General features: G+C 33.8%; 1 protein-coding gene across 4 annotated transcripts in view; it reads right to left on the reverse strand.

Moving 5' to 3' along the window:
* The window catches only part of LOC149413758 (uncharacterized), a 204,944-nt gene that overhangs the window by 69,924 nt on the left and 115,224 nt on the right, over positions 1–19,796 (reverse strand). The gene's annotated exons all lie outside the window — the stretch shown is intronic.

Here is a 19,796-nt window from a genome sequence, read left to right on the forward strand (position 1 = left end):
TTTGAGAGGCGAATTCGCGAAGCTTAAATCCTTGGAATTAAGGAAAGGCTGTTTTTATTGACTTGATGGGACAGTAAACATCATGACTGGGTACAGAACTGACTAAATAAATACTTAATTTTTTTTACGTGCATGCCGCTTGGAGCGAGTAGGACTGAAATGTTGTGATGCTAAAGGGAAAAGAGAAAGGAAGGAGATGAGAAAGAGGGTGGTGTGGAATTGTGAAAACATCGCTGTTCAGATCTAGTTCCAAAACGTAACTCAAAATATTTAATAGATGCAGAAATTATTTTACAGATGTGTGAAATTAAAAATATTTTATAAAAATGTAAAATATTTTATAAAAATGTTAAATGTTTAATTGTCGACTTCACGATTATTAATAATGATAATAATGTTTATTTCAGCTGGACAGAGCGGTGTGTGCAATGCTCTGCCTGCCATAAAAGTGTACATTTGAGTTAATATATAAAAAATCAATATAGAAATAAATAAATAATGAATACATTGATAAACACATTGAGTATTTATGGTGGCTTGAGTGAGATTCTTCATCTCTGGTGTAGAGTCGCTCCCTGCCACTGGGCAACGGCCTGGACAAGAGTGTTGTCCGATCTCTGATAGCTCTGACTCGTCCCGGCTATTCTGTGGCGCATCGAACCCATGCACCCTTTCCTTCGGTGAACATCTGTGAGGCGCTGCATCGCCAGGGGAGGCCAAATAGGGCTCTGTATGCGTGGTTGTACTGTACTCGGAGTGTGTTCATGACGCCTTGTGTGTATGTCGTCCATAGCTCGCTAGTGTAGAAGCTCATACAGTATGTTTGGAAAAGTTGCTTCTTCACCGGGGGACTTTAAGGTATATTGTGAGGCTGTAGAAATTGGGGAAGGAAGGGAATGCGAAAGATGTAGGTTATGAAGTACCTAATTATTCAGATCTGGTCAGAAAACACGACTAAATTCATTTCAAGCAAAGTTGATTCTGAATTGTAGTCGTTCACAGGTATCGCCCCTGTACCCCTATTTTATATTTAGCTACTGAATTATTATTAGTAGTTATTAGTTAGGTAGGTAATAAATAATAAATCTTTAGTTTTTCTCATTATTTTTAAATTTATTCTAATACACAATAATTTCCGACGGGATGTTATAGGCACACTAGCTCCGGGCAGACATATTTCGCAAGGTTCGTAGTATAATTATTCTAGAGAAATTATCATACAAGATAATTTTTCCTGCCTTTGGGTAAGAGTTGTTAAGGCACGCGGCTCGTTACCGTTATACAGATAACCTTTCGCGGAAAGCCTCATTAAGAATAAGATCAAGAAAGGTACGCCTATTGCGTCAATCAGCCTCGGGAGGCGGCTGTTCGCTGATAACAACGGAGAATGCAACGCAAAATGGGTAAAACATGAAGGTTGGAAATGCAAAGAGCTTTTTAAGATGAAAAAAATCATTAAGAGCGGGAGCACACAGAGAGCGGTCAGAGTTCTGCGTTCTAGTGACCGTTGACCGCTCAAGAGTTCCAAAGTACACAAGCGGCGTTCAAATTCTCGCGTTCTAGTTTCGTTTGGGTCTTTGCATATGCAACATGTCAATAGAAAGTTCATCATCCGATGAAGAATTATTGCTCTTGTGGAGCAATAATTCTTGCAGCTGCCTCGGCGGCAAAAGAACTCTTAGAACGCGACGTTCCGTTTTGACCGCCGCGGTCTGACTGCCCGCTGTGTGCGTTGTTGTTATAGTATCAGTACATTCTAATGAACGCCAAACGCGGAACTCGGAACTCGGAACTCCTGACCGCTCTCTGTGTGCTCCCGCTCTAACCCTACATTAAATGCTAAAGCAATCATATTGTTAAATCATTGGGAATATGAGTATTGATTGAAACCATAAAATTTCAAAGGAAGATGCTTTTAGTATCGCCCTGATGAAATTCCACCGTTAAGAATCGAAAAGTTGCTTGGAATGGCTTTAGCCATGTTTGGTAACAAGATCTGATTTCATTCACCTCCCCACTACCTTAAGCCTCACACATACTCCAAGTGAATATGCCACAGTATCACTGGGTTCTGACAGTTGGGAGCTGTTGAATTTTATGTACGGTTTGCTAACTAGGTCTGAATAGCCGTATACTACCCAGCAGTCTTCTTGCCCATTAACTGCCCTAATCATTCCTTAAAAATCTCCAAACAATCTCGATATGTCAATGTTACTGGGCAGTTAGGTAAAAGGAGGTTTAATCCTGCAAGCTAAGTCCTCCATAACTGCACAATCAATCTTTTCTGCTTATAATGATGGTAGTTGAAGGAATTATTTTTAGTACATCATCACTGGTATGTTAAAATCTGATACGACAAAGGTTTCTTTCGCGATGTCGCCTTCTGCGAATACCTCTTACGAAAAAATGTGACGAGTATTTTTTTGGCTAAAGAAAATTATTTTATAAATAACCAGGTTGATTCATACCCCGGAAATCTTTATCTCTCTTTTAAGAAAAGAAAAATTTAACATTTTTTGTTGTTTTGTGTGTTTTTGTTTTGGTTTTTATTGTCAATCTAAGCGTATTGTATATTTATGGAGATCGTATATTGTCCTTAACGCTAGGAGTCAACCTGTATTATGGAGGACATTATTCAAGGGTAATTTGATTGGTTACTTTGAGATAATATTTTATAATATAAAATTTTATAGTGGTAGGTGCTTCAAATTTCAACAAACTTAATTTTTTGTAGACTTTAAAATAATCATATAAAAACATTTTAAAAATGAAAATATAAAAGCAACAAACAATTAAAATACAGTAAAATATCCAATTTATGGAAGCCTTTTTAAATATTAAAAAAAGTACAAAAGCAATTTGTACAATTTCAACACATATAAAAATATCGTTATTTATCAATGGTAGTTTTATTATCATTGAATTTAAACGTGTGTTTTAAAACCGCCCCACTTGCATAACAATACTAACCAACAGTTCACCAGTTTTATAGCACCTGTCTATAACGGCGTTTCTAGTAGACTGGTATACATTTAATAGGCCCGGTACTGTTTAGTGATTGTCCGGTTAGCGGGTGATAAGTAAGCCTACCTTAGGCTAACCTACCTCTTACTAACATACGCCTCCACATCTTGCGGATAGCCGCTCAATGAAAGGCGAGCTTATCCGTCAGTTAGTTAGCCATACAATTCATGTAATAAATTATTCAGATTTGAGCTTTGAAATTAACGGGATTATACTTGATAGGTGATACAATGGAGAAAATTAATGTTGGATTATATCATTCCTGTTATATCTGCCTTTACTTTACTTTGCAGATTTAAGTGTTGGGAACTCTTTGTAAAACAAGTAAAAGGTTCTACTTATAATTATGTTTATTTACCTTACAAATAATAGGTCTAGATTAAGCTACAATGTTCTTTACCCGAGGGTTGGTAATTCTCTGGATCGCCATCTATCGCTTAAATACTCAACTTATTACCATACATCATAATTCCGAATTCAGTTTAGCCATTTATAATTTTTGTATTATTGTACAACAGATTAATTATCCATTTGTACATACAGTGTTTTTATTTATTTTAACATTCTCAATAAACAGACAGGTATACAAAATAGTTTTTAAGTTTATCATTGAAGCTAGAATTTCAACCTTATCGCCATCTACATAAGAAGTGTTATTGTTAGTGGTCCGATTCCGAATGTTACACGAGGTGGTACATAGCCAATGTAATGATATTTAAGTTTTTAAATTACCTGTCAAAAATCTAAAAACAAAAAATAGATTACTATTCAGAATAAATCATTACTATTCAAAAACCAACTCGCAACTCAAAACATTAAATAGTATATTTCATAACTAACAAATAAAATCTAAACGGGTAAGTGATTCTCCTATCTAAATATAAAAGAAATACTAAGAGAAGGCTGTGTCATTTCTACGTAGGAACTTAACAGACACAACACCACAATCTACATATCTGCCCTGAAATGGACGCTGTAACACTGTCCAAAACATTGGCTAAAGAATGAGGAAGCGCAATACGGTATAATAGCCAAAAAATTAATCACAACAGTGGTAAAATTGTTTTGGTAGTTGGCACACCTAGTAGATACTCGTACTTAACTCCAGATCATGTGGCTTGGTGTACACACACCACTTTTCAAGAGTTAAAAATTACAATAGCCACAATTAGCTTCGAAACCACCGATTTAAAAAAATCTTTATCGTTTAAGAATTTGCAGGACTAGACTAATATTTAAATTAAATTTTCTGTATATCTTATGATAAAAATCTACGTATTTTTATGGATCCGTAATTTTACACAGAGAACGTCAATTTAAATATTATTCTGTCGTTTGAGGAAAGACTGAGTGTAGTAAAACTAGAGTCAATACTGCGGCGCCCCGGGTGTTATTCTGTGAACGAGAGATACTTCTATCTTCGGCCTGTTAAGTGTTGACATTTATTCATAATTGACGATGGAATAATCAGTCACTGCAGGCCGCAGTAAGTGCACATTAAAAGTGACCAGGTGATTGTACAGCTTTCAACAGCAAACAACCAGTATCACAATCATCTTTTATGGTATAGTTTGAAACACCTTTGATATTGCCAACTTGCATGCACTTGCATTATTTACACCATAAAACTTTTAACATGTGCGACATAAAAAAATACGAGTTCTCGTCCGTATGACAAAGAAATACTTTTAATACAGATGTACGAACTTATCTGTTCAGCCAGGGGCATCGCTACCGTGTACATATATCGTGAGTTATTTTGTTAGTTAGTTCATCTTTTGGCCGCTTGCACAAATATGCTAAAACGCTAAAAAAAATCTTTAAAATATAACTTTACGTAGAATTTGTCTGTGAAAAATTATTATACAAACAATAATGATTTTAGCTGCAACGTTCTACTGAATAGGTGAAAAATAATTGAATAAGTGAAATGATATGTTATCAGTTTCGAAATAATAATAAAATACGTCAGGTTTAGTTTTATATCTGCAATAAACAAAGTTTATATTGAAATGTTTAAAATATCGGTATTTGAGTAGAAGCTCACATTTCATGACACCAAACCAGAAAATAAACTGTACTCTTTATTGTTATTCAATTCTACTTGCTATTTTGTCTATTTCATCTTTGGAGTATGTACGGATGTATTAATCGTTCTCTCCCACAACGATGCAAGGACGAGATAGTCCTGCTCGACAGGTCAAAGGTCTTCTTTAACCAGTCTCTTCCGATCCGGTCCGCCAAGCAGTCAGTAGGCGGATTCATCTGCCACCAGGACCTAAACCTCAGCCCATAAGCCCGGGCACTTGGAATGACTTATGGTAAAGGTGTTAGGTAAGTGTATTTTATTTATTTTCCAAGCCTTAATATGTATATGTACTTAAATGATATATCTTAAGAGAACAATATGTAACTTTTGATTGCATCACAAAATGATAAAGATAACCTAGTTAAACCAACAAAAATTACACCATGCTTTCCAGACCATACATTTGTACGTCAGTAAAACTGGAGTACAAATTGCGACAAAAATAGCTTGGAAAAAAACTTTAAATTTATAACCCTAACGTAATAAAGCACTTGTTCTAAAAATAAGGCTGCATTTCAACGGGAATCTAAACTGCAACCTTGCGCTAACTGAGTCACAGCCCGAGCAGAAAACAGAAAACCTTTTATAGCTTTATTTATACGTATATTTCCTAAGGAACCGTTCGCTTTTCTCAATTCGGATTATGGCCATAAGATATTTTCCACCTCGGGCGATGGTTTTTCTTCTCAAGCATGCAGCAAGACTGATGACCGTCTATAAAATTAACATTTTATCTTTTCTAACAGTAGAAGATCCCATAAAGCGGTCGTATATGGATATTGGTAACACTGCGTAAGGTAAGACAAGTCTGTCATCATTCAGTTATTCCCTATTAATTATCCCTTTAGGGGTTAATCAAGAAGTTGGAAAAACATATCAATTAGATATTCATACTGAGAAACAATCAAGAGTATATTTGCCACGGTTAATCCAACATACACGAGTATTAATGTATCAAGTAATAAAATCAATTGATTCAATTTTGTATTATTTTATTACCGTAGATCTGTAAAAATCAGGGGATATTATAATTATAGGATTTATAAAGATAAAAGTTTATTTATTTATTAATTAATTAACGGACTTTGTCCAATATATAACAAAGAGACACGAGATTTAGGACAATGTACAATGCAAGAGTAAAGGATGGTATATAAAAGCAGAGACAAACAGGGAAAACATAAGAAAATAGAAATGAAATAGAAGTGTCAAGTGCTAAAACTAAAGTAATACAAAATATCCTCAATTGCATAGTGAACGACAAAAAACATTCTGATTTATACCAAAAAATCAAGGTCTTGACGTGAGTTGACCATTCTACATATTCTGGACAGTTGATTATTTAATTGAGTTGTTGATCGAGGGAATCTTTTTTTATAAAAAAACACATCAGAATAAGTATTTTCACATTGTTGATGTGCCATTTTCGATTTGCCACAAAACGACATGCACGGTTTTTTTCGTGAATTCGGCGGCGCTGACGTCACGCCGGGCGACCTTGGTGACTGCCGTCTTACCAGACATTAGCGTTTTCTACGTCATAATGACGTTGTAACCAGCTTAAAGCGTTTCGGAATGTACCGTTTTAAAATCAATAGTAATAAATGAAATTAATCTTTTTTCTTAAAAAATTGTTACAACTAGAAGTGAATAGAAAATACATAATTGTAGAAGAAATAATTAAAGGTATGCAAATTAAATATAGATAGGAACTAAAGGATTTGGTATATAAAAAAAATTCAATGCTATTATTGTAATGTATGTTTTTCAGGCAGCAGACAGTGTACGTAGATATTATGTTTTGGGTCATGGATTTTAAAATAACACGATGAACAACGAGCAACAAGGTTATAGTGCAATAATCATAAGGAAATGACTGCACCATAAATAGTAACCTGATCTTGCACCATCAAAACGTGGAAACTCTAGGCGAATTATAATAACGGTAATAAAAACTATAATCATAAACACAAGAGAAGAGTGCAGGGCCGCCACGAGGGATGCTTCCACCTGTGTGCAAATATTTTTGTAAGGTCCTGGTAAAACAAAAAATGGCATCCATAAGTAAGAAAATTATGACAATCTTTAAGCCCCCGCATACCCACTTTCTAGCAATTTATAACAAGTTTTTCGTTAACTATTTATGTTTATAAGTTTCAAAATAAATTAATTATTTTGGAAGATAATAACTATGGATTTTTATGCCGAAATGTTAATTATATGAAATTCCCTCGATAGAAAAAATAAGCTAAGAAAATTATTAAAAACGAGTGTTGTTCTGTTATTTAATATGTTATAGGCATGAAAAAAATCACAGTGTATCTTTAAATGCAATTTAAGCATTTATCGAGAGGTTTTTGTCTATTACAAACGAGTCGTGTTTTATTAAATATTTTCTCCATTTTCGCTTATTTATTATCGTTTTTTTAATATATCCGCACTCTCTCTAAAATTCGTATTTAAATATCTCCCTTTCAAACCATCTTTGAACGCTTACTAAGGGGCCTAAAATATTGGGCAATACTGAACAAATATGTCGTGCAGGCCAATGCCTTTATTTTTATGATAATGAGAAATAGTACTTGGCAATATGACATTGCGCCATTTTGATGAAACATCATCTCAAAGGCGATTAAAAAGGTAAGAAAAATTAAAATCACCACAAAATGTGGTCACTACTGTATATTACAATGTTACCATTAAAAAACTACATTACATAGACTTTAATTCGATTCCGTATGTGATTCCGGTGCAGAAACATTGCGTTAAGTAGGTACTCTTCGGGCATCCTTGGATTCATCTACTTAAATCTAAACACTTCTAGCACTAATAAGAACAATCTGTGAACTTAACATCAAAATCGGTCGACTACTTTTCCCGTTTTGCGAGCACCAACGTCACCTTTATACATCTTTTTCCATTAATTCTTTCACCCTTCAAGGGTGTTCTTGGCATTCATTTAAAATTATGGAGAAATGAAAGATGAATTTAGATATTAATTTTATTTAAATTAGATATTAATTTTATTTAAATAGGCGAAATAAGCGAAGAGGGGCAATCAAAAAATATGTGATCTAAAGTTCCCACTTCTAGACCGTAGAATGTACAATCTGGGGAGTCAACGACGTGAATTTTAAAAAGGTGGGAAGGAACGAAACAATTTCCGATCCTCATTCGAATGAGTTAAGAATTTTTTTTTTTGGAAAAATGGGGGAATTGCTGAAACCACGGTTTTGATGGGATAGTCCTTTGTATTGAGGCATAGCAGGCTTCCTTAGATTGACTAGCAATATGCCAATACTCTGCCCAAACATTGCGGGATCTATCTTTGATGATGGAAAAAATGTCAGATAGGGGAATGTGGTTTACGAGGGTAACAACAGGGTTGGACGCTCCTTGTTTTGCCAAGGCATCCGCAATATCATTATCCATGATACCAACATGTCCAGGAATCCAAATCAGAGTTACAGTTTTACCAGAGCTTTGAATGGAGGCTATCATCACTTGAATATGGCATACAAAGTGATCATCAGGGTGAAGAAGAGGACTGGATTTAAGTTTTTGGAGGGAACTGAGAGAGTCAGAGAGATTTAGAGAGAAACATTTAAATATATAAATTGATATATAGATTAATAATAACAAAGTAAATCAGTTAAAAAACGGCCCATTAAAATGACAACCGGTGCATAGAGGCGAGTTTTAAAGGCCGCCCCTTGCTTTAGCCGCCCACGTGCATTTCATTTTTACTGCGCGTTTGCATAAATATCAGATTCAACTCTGGTTATTTGACCGATTAAATTAAAAGATAACATAGTGAACGACTTGTCATATGGTTGTTAATATTCACATTACAAGGTCACTTGGATACATAATTACCCGAGATGCCCATAATAAGTCACGTTTTTATTTAATAATTGAACTCTTTAAATGCCATCGGTATAACTCTTAGTTAATTTTCCCGAAGTGATTTTGAGTTTTGCTTCCTGTTATGCTATTTTGGTACTACATTTTATTATCTTACTTGATTTTTTGGGGTAAAATTAATTGGCCAAAAATAAAAAAAATGTAATACAAGAACAAAACGATTAAATTTAAGCAATCGTGATAGTAACAATATTAAGAATTTCGTGAGGTTTAGATTATGGTTTAAAATTTTAATGTGATCCGAGAACTTTGTGATTCTTGCTGTAGACGAGATTTTTTAGACAGTTGCAGGAAGCTGCATTCTCAGAAAATGCATTACTTTGATAATCACAGAAGAATTAAAACTTGCCGAAGCTAGTAAGGCTTATGTTAAATGAAGTATAGATGATGAATTAGAGACGTGAAAGGATACTGGCAATTCAGATCTTATTTTTTATATATTAGAAGGCAATCGATCGAAAGAGTCCAGTTGGAGAGGTCTAAAGGTCTCCCTCGTCCAGTCTTTCCCGATCCGGCCGACCATGCAGTAAAAGAGAAAATGCATCCGCTCCCAAGACCTAGACAAGCCACAACCCATGAACCCGGGCACCCCTGCTAAGTCACTAAACTCAGTGTACCATTTGAGGTGATCTATGGCAGAAGTATTGGTTATCCAATAAGTGGTTACCGAGGTGATGATAACCATACCCGCCTCCTAAATTGTAAATTGAAGATCTGGTCATTAAATACGGCTAAAGCCATTTCAAGCAAATATTTGATTCTGAACAGTGGTCTCTGTCCAAAACGATACTGAGATTATATTCTATTAACTCTTGACAATCCAAGATGCAAAACAAAACGTCTGTAACCAAGTGAGTCTTCCGACGACCCCATGCATTTTTCTGTCTTATGGGCTTTTAAACTAATAAATCCGAATTATTCAATCAATTATTAATGATAACTATTTATTTGTGCAGGAATAGGTAAAATGATATGTCAAGTATTTAAGATGATAATGATGATAGTCATTTTGGGTACTATCTACTCCCCCACTTGGCTGCGGGGTAGTCAAAGAACGAGGTGTTCATTCTACAAAAAAATCTACATTTTTCCCCTCTCCAGTTTTGAATTTTGAGTGTGGCACGATATCTTTGAGAAATTGCTAGCAAATGTTTCTGAAAACAATGTAGTAATTTTATTTGCAAGTATCATAGGCACTATCACATTAAAACGTCATCAAGTCAATCATGAACTAACTAGAATCGTTTAATGGAAAAATTATGGCATAATAAATTTCCTAATAAATAAACACGATTTTCCAGTTGTTGACTATGATATTTATTGAATGCCGGGTCCTTCGCATAATACGGTAGCAATCTCAATGGACCCGTTCTCCTAGATATGTGCTGCTGGAATCTAGACTTGAATAAGCGATACGTGCACTTGAATATAAATATAAAACTAATAAGTTATGATGTTTATTTATTAAAAACGAGGACGAGATTTTAATGACCTAGTTTGCGAGAGGATCGTATTGTGTTAACGATATTGATAAATGATAAAACGATGTGGTAAAATTTAATTTATTTAAAGAGGTGAGAATTAAAGATATAATCTGTTGAACAGTAATTTGAGATTGACTTTATTTGTTGCATCAATATTTGTACAACTTTTTGATACAATCAATACTATGTTGTGAGGTGTTTTTATCGTATTTTTATTTAAATTTATGAGAATATAAGTGATAATATCAGCGTCAAGCATTGATGTGTTGCTGTGAGTCATGGAACTGGAAGAGAAAAGACGAAATTAGACTGAATCTGGTAGAAATGAGATCATGGAGGCGTATGCGTGGTAAAACCATGTTACACAATTTACACCGATATAATCGCATGGAAAAATATGAGGAAAGAGACGCTTAGATGGTTGGAGTATATATGTGTTGATCATGTTAGAGTTGGTAAAACGGAAAAGAGTGAGGTGATGTTTGAACTAGGCAAGAAGTGTCGTGTCGTGTTTCATCCCCTCTGTCCATCTCGTACAATTTAGCCGTTTATCGTAAAATAACCCATTTTAGTTAACCATCTTTACCTTTTGTTTAACCAACTTTCCATTTTGTTTAACCATCTTTCCATTTGATTTAACCATCTTTCCATTTTTTTAACCATCTTTCCATTTTGTTTAACCATCTTTCCATTTTGTTTAACCATCTTTCTATTTTGTTTAACCATCTTTCCATTTTGTTTAACCATCTTTCTATTTTGTTTAACCATCTATCCATTTTGTTTAAACATCTTTCTATTTTGTTTAAGCATCTTTCTATCTATACAAAGAGAATTTTATTTGACGGGCGGACGGCGTTCGTTTGATTTTTACACACATCTTTTATTCCGAGATTGATGAAATTTTGCACACTTAACCTTCAAAACTAGAGAAAGGTCACTGACTACATTAGATATGAAAAACCACCTTCATCCCCTTTTCACACGAAACTTTGCACACTTTTTAGTTATTGATGTTTAAAAAAGAAACATTATTTTAAATGCATAACATTTTATTTTTTTTTATTTTTTTTATTTCTTAATCATATTACTTTAAATAAATCTATCTAAAAACTCTAAAGTATTACTAATTTATTAAGTATGTTTTAAAATTATTCGTAATCCGGTTAAACCGGGATCGCAGGTCCTTAACGCATGAAATAATAGTTATCCTGATAAACTTTTAGTAAAATACAAATACATATATGATGACGATGTCGGAACACGTGTTGTATAAAAATTGTAATATTTTCGCATTTTGTTACTATATATTATCAAATCAAATGCAAGTGCAGATGAACACGTGTTCCGATATGTAAGGATTTTACTAAAAGTTTATCAGGAAATGTCCTGCAATCCCGTTTTTAACAACTTTTTTCTTTTTAAACTATTTAGAAAGTTATACCCATCAATGTGATATATGATTGAAAAAGAAGATAATACTAAAAATCTAACGAATACATAAACGAAACATGAAACAGAATAAGACACTAAAAAATAATTAGATTACGGTCACAACTAGAAATCGAACCCAGTATCTCTTGTCCCGTTTTGATTGTTATATTTTTTATTTATTGTGTCTTATTTTCGATATTTTCTTAATAAGTAAGCAATACTCATTTTCCTCCGTCGCCAAACAACAAAGCACAGAAAATTAAAATAATTATATCAGAGTATTTAATTTTAAAATTGCAGTTGCAGAATAGTGCAATATAATTACGCCAATTTTCTGTTTACGTCACTTTAATTAATTGGTCGGATAACTTCAACCCATGATCAAACCTAGCTGCAATTATTGGCCAATAACAAAAAATAATAATTCCTTCGATCTGACCTTCGTCTTCGTTAAAATCAAACACCTTTCTCCAAAATCTCATTTTATTGAAAGGTTATCGTTATTCTTTATTGTTTCATAACCCGTAGTTAAAATAACAAAAAAAAACAGTGTTATGATCAATAAAAGCGTGATGTGTTGAAATCATTGCAGATTTTTTACACTTATATTACAGACACTTCAAATGAAATGTGGATAGTTTGCTCAACAAGCCGATGGAAGTTGAGAAATCATTAACTATACCTTGTGCGTATAATTTGCTATTTTTTTAAACCATAACGTGTAGAGAAAGATTTTTACATACGAATTTTATAATGTGTCGTTTTAGCCTTGTGACATAATTAGATATACCACGATTTAATTAACAAGTAGGTACTCCTTTCTCGTGTTAAAATGTTTCGGTTCACCTTGGCTAAATTGTTTTGGCTTTGATTTGTTTGTTACAGTTGAATTCTGCTGCGTGATTTGGTAGACACATTGACAAACAAGTGTAGAAAAATATTTTTTACAATACATTCACGCATGTATGTCCTTCGTGGTCACCGGTAAAATTCTTCGATAAGGGATTAAATGCGTTGAATTATATACTGAAATAAAAACCAAAATAGTTTCAGCCCAAATTAATATTATTTTTTCAAAAGTTCTGAAGTTATTGGTAGTTTCATTTGAATGAAAATTGTGTCTCAGAGAACGTGTTAAACGAATATAAATTAAACATAGATTTTTTTTTAAAAAATACACATCAAAATGACGGCCTCCGTGGCTCAGAGGCAAAGTTCTCGATTAGCAATCAGTAGTTCAAGGGTTCAGATCCCGGCGTGAGCGATTAATTTTTTTTGTGACTTTATTGTTTTTTTACAATTCACTCATTTAAAATAATACTTGCTGCACGTCCCAGAGTGGAAAAACCTCTCAGTATTGTCCTGGTGTTAGACCACTATTAAGTTGCTTGAAATGGATTTAGCCGTGTTTGGTGATCAGATCTGAATAGGTGAGTACCCTCCCACACCTTCCTCACCCATCTTCTCCCCGTCTCCACCACCTTCAGCGGTATTCTCATTAAAAAAACTGTACATCACAAAAAAAAATCTTTCCAAATTTAACACAGAAATCATCTTTAATAATGTAAAAATGGCTACTGCCTGTATTAGTAGCTAAAATGATAGCAAACTAGGCGCAAAGCAAGTTAAACCAAAAATTGGAAAATATGAAAAAAATGCAAACCGCCAATTTTTATTCGCTCTAAAATATTCATAAAAGGGATACGGTATTGTAAATGTGTCAAATCAATAGCAATCACTCAAATAAGCTCATAATTTGCCTATTCAAGAACCAATTACAGCACCACTTTCTTACAAATAATGAAAGCCTAAAGCACATTTCTAATCTATGAAATTATTCTCACTTCCAAAAGGCTGGCCTTAAGGTGAATAGTGTGTGGAACGAACAGATTAAGTGCGCCCTATTATCGTACACGAAATATAATAATAAAAAGTGCCTTCGACAAAAAGCTCACAAGTACCGAGCAGCTTAACGCGGGTTATAGAGTCACGCACTGTCATTAAGAAAGCCAATCTGGGTACAAATCTTCAGTGAGCTAATCATAATCAATCATGTGACCCTAAAGCTCTGCCTTAAATACAGTGTATTGTAAAAGCTAGCCAACATTACACTAAAGTTAATTTTTTTCATTGTAATGAAGATTGCAACTCAATCTAATAGTGACACTTATAAAAACTTAGGTCTATCAAACAATATCACTTCCTTGTAAATGTGTGCTTATGCGAAGCAAAAATTAAACTTTGAGGCGATGCACTACGTCGTGTAATATTTTAAATTGAGCCACTATCAATAACAACCCTTACGTAGCTGGCGATAAGGTTTAAATTCCCACTTAACACCATATGCCTGTTTTGATTTATGCAAGAAAAAAACATGGCCAAAAAGTGCCTTTTATTTTATTTTGTGGATGTTCAGGCATAAATATTTAATTTATTTTCTATTTTTATATAAATAACTTAATATGCCACATTAAACAAAAAAATCATAACCGAAAATTGGTTCGTAAGTAAGAGATTTTGAACTTTATAGCAGTTTTCATAGGCCTTTACATTTTTTTTCTGGGCTTATAAAAAGACTTATCTAAAAAATACTCGATTATTTCAAATTCCAAGATGTATTCTACTCGCAGTATTTAATTAAATCATCTGAAACATTTCTAGGCGACCAAATGATTTGAATTACTACGTATGGCATCGCCTTAAACTACTTGCAAGTGATGGAAATACGAAACGACAATATTTTATACTGTTTTGTAGCTGCGCAACTTTCTCTATTATCCGACGTTTCGTATAACATTACAGTGTCCATCATCTGGGCAGATTTATCATTTCACATCATGTTGTTGTACATCATCCATATTATTATATATTTATTTTTATATTTTCTTGATAGATTATAACTATTTTTTTATAAAATTTATTTGTCAATGTGAGCCTCACTGGGTGCTTTAATCGGGAGATATTTTCAATTTGTATGGATATTTCAAGCGAGTAATGAATGCTTATAATAATTTATTATCCTTTTTGCTATGCTTAAAAACCTTGTCAATCATAAAATAAAAAAGTGAAATATATGTTTTAAGAATTTCTACACCAATGATGAGAACTAGCTCTTGAGTTTGGCGAAGGAAAAAAATGAATTTAAATTTAACTTTTTTACTGTCGATTTTGTTTTCCTTTAACTACTTGTGGCTTATTCAAATACTCTATAATTTTTCCATATAACTAAATACTGCGGCCATTTGGCCTTACAACTTTAAGTTACATCAATGTGCTCTTGCTGAAAATGTCTTAACTGTATAATAAACCCCTTCTTTATTTGTATTTATTATCGTGTTAAAGTTTGAAAAGGCTAGGTTGTAACAATCAAAACTCCATCTATGCAAATGCGTGCTGGAGGTTTTTGAGATTGGTTGTATTTCACCTGCATTGTTGTTAAAGTGGTCGAGTTCGAAGCTTTTCATGTGAACTTGGTGACTTATTATTAAGCTTTTTTCTCTCCTTTCATGTTATACATTTAAGGTTGCGGGTCGCCATTATTAAAATCACCTTTGGAACCAATCGGGGGAACGATTCGTCAAAAATAATTATAACGTTCTTGAACATTACTCATGTAAAACCAAACTCTTCATGTTAATAATATTTTGTCGTTATTTTAAATCCCTTTGTAGGTTATATTTTTAACATGTTTTGAATTAAAGCGAAGAAAATAAATACGTTGAATGGATCGTGATTAATAGCATAGCGTTTTCTGTATAATGGTGTGACCAACTTTGTGATTAAGTATAGAAAATTTCCATCACAAAGCAAAAATCAGCACTTAGGTGACTTGCCGCTTTTTAATTTCCACTAATTTCGATATTAATGTTAAATAATACAATCACGCAATTACAACCATTTCGAGAAAATTCAGTGCGAATATTTTCTAGGAAATATGTTTCGTAGTATTGACTGTTTTCATTAGATACATAAATCTTTTCGCAAAACATCTAGATAATAGTGGTACTTTAATTATATGAACTGTTGGTCAATCGACCGCAAACAACAAAATAAAATAGTCAACATCTCTAAAGGTGACCTCCTATGTCTGGCTGTATATAGTGCAACGCGTTTTTTGGTCGCTTGCGGTAATATGTAGATGAATTAATGAAGAGCTGTAGTGTCACGCCATTAACGTACGCGACACTATTTACAGCTTTAATATATATATATATATATATATATTATCCTTTTTATACCAAAACATTCTCATTTTCTTAGTTTTAATCATCCAAATGAAGTTTTGCGGTACGTTGACGGCCACCGTAGTCGAGGCTAAGGCTCTCAACTAGCAATCCGAAGGTCGCGGGTTCTAATCCCAGCGTGCGCAAGTAAATTTCATTTTATGAATTTGTGTTATTTCACAATTTATTTAAAAAAAAATATATATATTTTTATTTTTATTTTAGAATATTTAAGAAACATACAGTTTTACAAAAAAAAATAATTGAACATAAAATGTGGAACATGATTTAAACCAGTTAAGTTCCATTAATAATATTTATAAAAGCCAGAAATTAATTAAAAGTTATTAAGTACATAGTGTGTGTGAAAAATGATTAAAAAAAGAATACTAAACAATACAGAAGTAATATTTTTAACTTAGGTACATATTAAGGTTAATTTGATTTTAAACGTTTTAAGGGTACAGTGGAAAATGTCAATATCGCTTAAGGCATTATAAGATTTGCAGATACGCCGAGCAAGGAGGTTTTGTGCGTATTTCGATTTGAAATGTTGTATATATAATAAAGTATTTGATCTGGTATTGCGTTCAGGACAATAAAATGTAATCCTTTCTAACAGGGAGGAACTTTCTAACTTCATATATGTTATAATTATTTCGCCACGTTCCAGAGTGGAATAAACTCTTATTATCGCCTTGGTGTATGATCACCATTCAGAATTGAAACGTTGCTTGAAATGGCTTTAGCCGTGTTTGGTGACCATATCTGAATAGCCAGGTACTCCACCACCTTTTTCATCTTCTTATCTTCCATACTACCTTAAGCCTGACAACATACCCGAATTGTGGAAAGCCAAACAATCACTGGCACTAGATGGTTGGGAGCAGTAGGGACTTCTGTGCGGTATGCACATAAAACAAAATTACAAGCATACCGAGAAAATACTTTATTGATTTTAAATATTCCAAGAATTTTTATTTAATAGGTCTTTCTGTGAATTGCAATTATGTTCATCATTTTAAGTGGTAGTTCAAACCTTTTCTATGGAAAATTACTCGCAGAATATTATATTGTGTTATTCAATTATTGCCAGTTATAGAAAAGAAATCAGTTTTAGTTTTCGTAAAAAGATAGACGTTATTTCATGTTTGATAGAGTTATTGAAGAAAATTTTATACAATGGCTTTTCTTCGTTTTATTAACGATGTTGCCTTTCTTAAGTCAATAAAATAAAATGACACACAACTTTAGTATTTTTTCTCTTGCTTTTTTAAGGTTTTATTTTAATTTCATATTCTCTGTTGTAAGTCATATATAAACATTAGCTTATCATGCAAATTTTGCATAATTTAAAAAAAAATCTCAATGAATCTTTAGAGCTGTTACATACGTTGATGAATTTAACTAAAATGCAGAGAATTCAATCGAAAACTTACGTCAGTCATTAAACTTAGTGTATGTTGCTCCCATTTCGCGTATTTATTGGGCCTTACTAATAAACGTGTTTAAAATTGTATACAACTGATAATTAACCGTTTACCATACATAAATGTTTGTTTATCAGTTGTGTAAAAGTTAAAACAAGTTTATTAGTAAGGAGGTGAGAGTTTTGTAATATGGGAGTGGAATAATATTGTAATCTTAGTTTCACTTTGGTAAACTTCAGTTACCAGAATTGATTAGATAGGTACTTCACAACCTTCCTCTTCATCTTCTTTATCCTTACACTGGCTTTGGATGGTTAAGATATTTAACCCTCCAGGCCTCGGAAGGACATTACTAGCCACAAACATCATATTCCATTATAGCCTCCGAGGGACAGATCTGGCCGGGGCGTCCATCCGTTATAAAAGTATTTTAATCTTTTTTTCTATAATGCGTAGATAGGTGATTTTTTCGTCATTATAAAGATAAATAATTATTATTTTCAGTTTGTATCAAATATTTATACCGAATTATATGGATAAAATAAATAAAAAATGTCAAAGTGCATGATTACGAATCGGCATAATTTTTTCATTTAGAGTTGAAAGTTAAAATATTATTTTTATTTTTTTGTTGTATAAACGGCATAAAAGGTGAAGTGACAGTTTTCTTATTAATTTCCCACACAAAAGTAATGTGTTCCATAAATATTGAATTCTTACAAAATTAAGGACGTTGCGAGTCAAAATGTCTCGGTAAGTTTTTTTGTTAACATTTCCATGTTTGATATTAATTTTTTATTTTTTATTACTATCAATTTTTATTTCAAATACAAAGATAATTTTATCCAGTTTTTAAAATAGTATTTCTTTTAGCGACAACTTAAAAAAAAGCAATAAATAGCATATTTTAGATATCTCGGGAGCATTTCGAAATTCCGTATAATTTCATCATGTTGTTGGAAGTTGGTAATAAAATTATTTTAAAACCTGAAGGGTCAATTGGAAACGTCTAAAAAACTAAAAGAGATTAAGGATCTACATCGATGTATTAAAGGATGGTTTATTTTGATAGTTGCTTTTTTTTTTTTATATTTACTCCACACAGGAGGCCCTGAAGAAAATAATTTCCCTCAGGGCCTATGTCATCTTTGGGGATGCTGTGTGGAGGGTCTTTTTTTGGAGAGGAAGGAGTGAACATGGGTCTTGAAGAGTCCCATGTTGTAGGAGGGAGGAAACACAGAGGCCGGCAGTTCGTTCCACAGCCGAGCTGTTGAACTTAAGAACGAATCGTAGAAGCGACCCGTTCTCATGTGACAAGTGTCAACTGTGTACAAATGTTGGGCGCGCGTTTGGCGTGTATCCCGACTACGCACCGGTGCCGAAGGGATCAATGACGCTAGTTCCTCAGAGCATCTTCCATTGTAATACCGATAGAACAAGGACAGCATACCTACCTTACGCCTGTGCTCTAAAGATTGCAGTCCGTTTGTTAAGATTGGGGAATCTATCAAACGGACCGCCCGTTTCTGCACAGAGTCAAGGGTTTTTTTCAGGTATTTTGGGGCTCCAGACCAGAGACGGCTGCCAAATTCGACAGTAGGGCGCACTTGCGATTTGTACAGGGTGAGCAGTTGTGTACTATTAAAGTATCTGCGGGCCCTGTACAGTACGCCCAGCTTCTGAGAGGCCAACTTTACTCTGGCTTCGATAGAGCCCCCGTACCTGAGCTGGTCACTTATAGTTACACCAAGCATATCAATGGAAGGCCTGTTCGGAAGATTGCTTCCGTTGAAGGAGACTAGATTATCATTTGGATCCCTTTTAGACGTAATCAGACAGGATTGGGTCTTTGAAACATTAAATTCGACGAGATTATTTTTACCCCAGGAGGAAATACTCTCGAGATAACCGTCCATTCTCTGCTTCAAAGCCCTCCGAGCCGTTGGAGTTTGTGTGCCCTTTGGGGGCTTGTCAAACAAAAAGCTATCATGAACTGTACTGTCATCCGCGTAACAATGAATCGGTGCTGGTTTAATTAAATGCGACATTAACATGAGACCGATGCTTGACAGATCTCACAAATGTCACCGTGGCGATGTACGTATTTTTTATGTTAGTACGGCCAATGGGTCTCAACTGCTCCCAACCGTCTAGTATAGTCTATGGTATCTTTAATTGGGGTATATTGTGA

Source organism: Hesperophylax consimilis, chromosome 21, assembly GCF_061612785.1.
Source record: "Hesperophylax consimilis isolate HC1 chromosome 21, BYU_Hcon_1.0, whole genome shotgun sequence".
NCBI classification, from domain to species: Eukaryota; Metazoa; Arthropoda; class Insecta; order Trichoptera; family Limnephilidae; genus Hesperophylax; species Hesperophylax consimilis.